Raw genomic sequence first — 6,000 nt, 5'->3', positions numbered from 1 at the left:
TATTTAGATCATAGCTGACATTCATGGCAAAGAGCCAGGATGCCTGAATCGGCACAGAGACTGATCATTCTCATCATTAGAGATGATCACAATAGATCAAAGCTGTGCAGATGAATGGGGAAATGTGAGGAAACTTGGCGTAATGCCCTTTCTGTACCTGTTTTCTAACAAGTGCATTTTAGTTTCCAGTGCTATCAATTGGCAACTTTTCATGTACACTAAATTCACTTCAATAAACAAAAATATCTGTCTTTCCTTTATCTGTGTTACAACAGTTCCTTCTCTGGGAGTACTATAATCCTTGTTTAAATAAACAGTTGAGCTAAAAACAAGAGGCCACACCAGAGCTGTGTGCTCATTATAGCATGGGGTAGCAGGTGAGAGGAAGGGTGTGTGTGTGTATGTGTGTGTGCATGCACACACATTGAGGTCATCTTAAGCCAACTTTACACACTCTCAGTCATGGTCCATCCTGGTAGTAGACTTGTCCCTTTGTGCAATTTAGAGCAATCCCATAGTTGCTCTAAGTTTATGGTCAATGTTTGGGCATAAAAAGAGAAAGTCAAGACTGCAACATGCAGGCTACATTCCTTCCTCCACATATGCTGTCTTCCCTCATACAGAACTTCCTGAAAGTACTAAGTTCCCAGACACTACCCTATATATAAGCACACTATCAAACTATAATGCCCCCTATTGGGAAGCTATCTGTCATAATATCCTTTTTGTCACATTTGAGATAACAAAATTAAACAGGAATACTTTAACCTATTTACATAGTTAACATTTAATTACACTCCCTTAAAATATATCTCCTCATATAAGTGACTTAACACAATTTAGCACCAACATTTTTTAAAATATTAACTCTTAACTTGCTTGGCAGCTAAGGTAATTTCCTCTGGGCTTGGAAGGGTTGTTTTTTCACACCTTAGTATTGTACAAAGCCTTGTGTATACTTTGCAATTTGATATTGGAATGAATGTGAGTCTTTCTGTCTTTCTTATGATGACAGGAAACTGTCTGGCACTGTTCGTCTGGTGGTGTGGAGTTTAGAGAACCTGTTCCGATATCAATCAGTCTCTTGTCAGCCTATATTCCTTCCATGTCCTGCTGAGGAAGTCTCAGTGGAATGCATATTTCACTGTCCTCCATGTTCATGTCTTGTGTTTATACTGGGTGAATGTATTTGCAGTTTTGGTGAAATATGTTCTTGACCACTCCTACATTATATGAATTATGTTATCTGTTCAAAATGTCGCTTGCTTCCAAGTGCGTGATTTATCCCAAGGAAATAATCTGATCCTGACAGGGTCTCCTGATTGTAATTCTGGGAGTTGTATCGTTTGTCAGTCATAGAAGACTTTGAGTGTGTCTGTCTTCCTTTTTCTCTTTTACTCCCTGTAGTGATGCTGGGGCTAGAGGCACCAAGGAACGCATTTGTCTTGACATCAAGCATTGTACCAGGCTGCTATTAAAGCCTTTTATGGGAGTATATCTCCATTCAAGAATGGCTTGCCATAAGTTTGCTTTGTTTTTTGCAGCTTTTGTTAGTAGAGTCTTAGCAATTTTAACTGCTGATTTAGCTTTACCGTTTAACTGGCTGTGGTGTAGTGGTGATGTGACTAATTACCATTTCTGGGTAAATTGCACAAACTTACTGCATGTAAACTGGGGGTCTGTTGTCTGAAACTAGAGTTTGGGATACCATGCCTGCTGAAATGCTTAATCGTTTTATCTCTGATGGTCACTGCAGTAATGTCTGACAGTTTGTCTAGTTCTCAGAAGTCTAAAAAGCAGTCTGCAGTAAGGAGCTAGTTTGTGTGGTTTGCAGTGAAAAGGAACATTCCTACATTGCCCCCAAATCTGTTGGGAATGCTGTGTATTTTCACTGTCCCTTTTTGCTGCTTATCTTGCATTTCCCCACATGTATCACAACTGCTCACCGGGACTTGGTTAATTCATGGTGTCTCTGGCTTCCTGGAAATGTGCTTGTATTCCAAAATGGCTCTGATGTATTCCTGAGGGAATCTGGGTATTATGATTTGACTGCCTTTTTATATATGATGCTGTCTTAAAGGCTCATCTCATCTCAATAGTTCAGTATTCTTGAGAGGCAGGAGGGGCTTCTCTCTGGGTGTCTGGGCACCCTGGCAGAATGGTGGACATGAGCATTTGTAATTCTTTGGCTTGTACAGTTTGTTCTCAGATTCTTTCTAGTTCCTGCCTTAAACTGGTACATAACTGGCTTGGGTAATGCTTTCTCCCAGGTTGAGGATCTCATATTCTTGTTCAGTTGCACTATTTTCATGCTTAAAAGCTGATCTGGGTAAGAAGTACATTGTAGTGTATACCTAAGCACTGTAGTTTCAGTAGCATGTGCTGAAGGTATTTTGGGGCCACTAGCAGTGGCTTTTTAAAAATGCTCTTTAGTGATTTATGATAATTTTCTACTCAAATGGTTTCCTGTTCTTGAACATACTGGTCAAACTTTTCCCATGTGAACACTATTGCAAGACATTCTTTTTCTGTCTGGGTGTACCTTTGGTTGGTGGTGACTGTGATACAAAAGCTACTGACTATCCTTTTTGGAAAAGTGATCCGCAAGCTTCACTGGCATCACATTGTGTGGTTGCCTTTTCAGTCACATTGTAATATTTCAGAATGGGATAGTTGGTCACGAGCTCCTAGATACATGTGATGCTTGAATCATGTTGAGGTAGTCATATCCAGACTTTTATGTCCAATAGTTGCCTCACATATTTGCACACTTCTGAGAGGCTTGGGAGAAATTTTGTTAATATACAAATCCTTATAGCCTCTCGATTGATTTAATATTATTAGTATGGGATTCTACTGTATTGTTTTTATCTTTTCAAGGTTGGGTTGTAGCCCTTGGGCAGTCAATCATAATTTCATCTTGTTTTTTTTCAATTTTAGATTTACTTCCTTGGCTCTTTCTAACTCAAAGATGAGGTTATAGTCATGATCTGCCACAGCTTCCACCACACTGTCTCTATGTCAATACATTAGAATGTCACCGGCTAAGATGCTGATCCCTGTAAGTTCTGTTCTAATGTCTTGCTGGTGGCACTGATATTTTTCAACTGCAGGTTTGATCCAAGTGGCATTCTCAACCACCTGTATCTACCTTGTGGTGTCCAAAATATAGTGAGGTACCTACTTTCCTTATTTAGTAGCACTTGTTTTCTTTGGCATCAAGTACTGGGAATACTTCCTGGCTTTTCAATGGCTACCTTGCTGCTTATCCAATTTATGAGCTCAGTGACTTTAACAATAATGCTTTCCTTTTCCATTTGCTTTATTACTCTCATTGTTTTTTTTTTAATCATAGAGTCATAGAAATGTCGGATTGGAAGAGACCTTGAGAAGTCTCCTGTGCTGAGGCAGGACTAAGTAAACTTAGATCATCTCAAAAGAGTGTATGTCCAACTTGTTTTTAGAAACCTCCAATGATGCAGATTCCACAACCTCCCTTGGAAGTCTAGAACTTAACCACGCTTTTATTTAGAAAGATTTTTCTAATATGTAACCTAAATCTCCCTGGCTGCAGATGAAACCCATTATTTCTTGTCCTACCTTCAGCAGACATGGAGAAGAATTGATCACCATCCTCTTTTTTGGTAAATTGTATAGTCAATTGCTTGACTGCACTTTGGTGTGTTATAAAATATATTTAAAACACCAAATAACCAATATCAGTCAGGTTTATTAGTAAAAGTCAATAATAGTACGGTACAGGAAGGAAGGCTAAATACGATACTGCTTTCTGAGAAGCTGTCTTATACAGTATTGTTGAATTTACCTTACAATGAAAGCTTGTTTCCAAAGGTACACCACTAAAGCTATCCTCTTTAGACCCATGTGTCATCTGAGGCTAGATTTAACCAATCATCCTTCTACCTTGTTTTTATTATCTCTTTGTTCTGAACACATGCATTCTGGGCACCAAGGGGCATGAAGTCACCTGCTAGGTTTGTCCCAGGGAAGAACACTCATATATCAACCAATCCTCTATTTTGTCAAGCTCATTTTGAATTCTAAAGCTGTCTTACAAAGTGCTAGCAACCCCTTCCATCTTGGTGTCACCTGCAAATGTTATAAACATACTCTCCACTCTATTATCCAAGCCATTAATTAAAATATTGAATAGTATTGGACTAAGGACTAACCCTGAGGGACCCCACTAGATACTCCCTCCCAGTTTGACAGCAAACCATTGGAAACTATTCTTCGAGTGCAATCTTTCAACCAGTTGTGCACCTGCTTTATAGTAACTTTAGATAGGCCACATTTCCCTAGTTTGCTGATGAGAATGTCATGGCAGGGGGCTGTATCAAAAACCTTACTAAAATCAAGCTATATCACATCTACTGCTTCCCATCTATCCACTAGGCTGTCAAAGAAGAAAAATAGATTGGTTTGGCATGATTTCTTCTTGACATATCCATGCTGGCTTTTCCTTATAACCCTATTATCCTCTAGGTGCTTACAAACTGATTGTTTAACATTTTTGTCCAGTAACTTTCCAGGTATCGAACTTAAGCTCACTGGTGTATAATTCCCTAGGTTCTCATGTCCTTTTATTGAATAATGAGTACTCTGTGAGATAGATGCTGAATTGTTTCTTTTTTCAGGTATAATGTGCCTGGAAGACCTCCAGTCCTTCAAAAAGATCTTGGTAATCTTTTATCGGCTTTGCTGGAGGGATGCCACAATGCATTGTCTGCACTAGATATGATTTTTCTTTTTCATCTGTGTCTAGTGTATGAATAGTTTGTCCCAGGTTCAATGTTACTAGTTTCATGCACGCACTTGTTTTAACTGAAAGCAGTGCTTCTGTGTTGGTTGAGGTACCCAAAATTTCAACCTGTATACTTTTCCTTGATATTCTGCTTGTAACTTACATTGCCCTGCTGGTATTATAATTGTCCCATTGTATAATTTTAATTTTGCTTTGCTTGGTTGAAATTGGTTGCTTTCTCTCTTCATAACTAAGCATATTAACTGATGCCTCACTGTGTGTTTGGCATTCCTTTGCCTGTTTGTTTGTGTTTCTGTGTCAGGTGCTAGTTTGATCTTTACAAGCCATTCATGTGTGCTGTTTTGTACTGCATTAATGTCATACATAAACAAAATCTCATCTTCTGAGCGATTGTTTGCTTCCTCCATATAGTGTATTTTCTTTCTTTGTTTTTGGTGTCTGCAAACTTTGGCATAATGATTTCTCTTGACACAGTTATTGCATGAGAATCCATATGGGAGATGTTTTCCATTAACATGTTTTTCTCCATAGATCTTCCTTTACATTATATCCTCTGCTTTGTATTTGTGCATTTGCTTTTGCACAAATTTTGGTGTTTTTCCTTGTATTTTCATATTTTACCTGTGCTACTTGCTGGATTATCTGTGTTTCTACATTTATGCACTGTATTTGGATATGAGTTTGTTCACTAGCTTTACACATGGTATAGCCCTTGGTAGAATTTATGTGGGCTCTCTGACCATTATCATTTGAGCTCCTGCAACTTTTGTCCCTATTACTAATTTGCTAGTTAATCTTTTAAGAGTCGATAGTCATGTGTTTCAGCCATTTTCGTTTGGCAATATATTGATTTATTGTTTCTCCAGATTCTTGATTACACTTGTTTAAAAGATACCTTTTGTATTTGAAGTTTTGTGGGTTGAAAATGCTTTTGGAGCACTTGTAGAATTTCACATGAGTCCTTCTGGTCTGCTGCCAGCATATCCAGATGCTGTTAGAGCATGTTGCAGAATTAACCAAATACAGCTAATAGCGTGGCTGTTGTTACTTTGTTTTCCTTTTTATCCAGTCCTGTTGCAATTTCATAATTTTTCCACTGTAATCCAAAAATATCCATTTGCTAAACACATCCCCTTTCATGTCCATCTGCTTGGGGACAGGAATCTGATATGCTGACATAATTACTACTTTCTCTTTGGTATCTATTTGTCTGA

Source organism: Emydura macquarii, unplaced genomic scaffold (assembly GCF_026122565.2).
Source record: "Emydura macquarii macquarii isolate MOO-44397 ecotype Brisbane River unplaced genomic scaffold, CSIRO-AGI_Emac_v2 contig_2897, whole genome shotgun sequence".
Classification (NCBI taxonomy): Eukaryota; Metazoa; Chordata; order Testudines; family Chelidae; genus Emydura; species Emydura macquarii.
The sequence above is the reverse complement of the archived record's forward strand: the minus strand, read 5'-3'. Positions refer to the sequence as shown.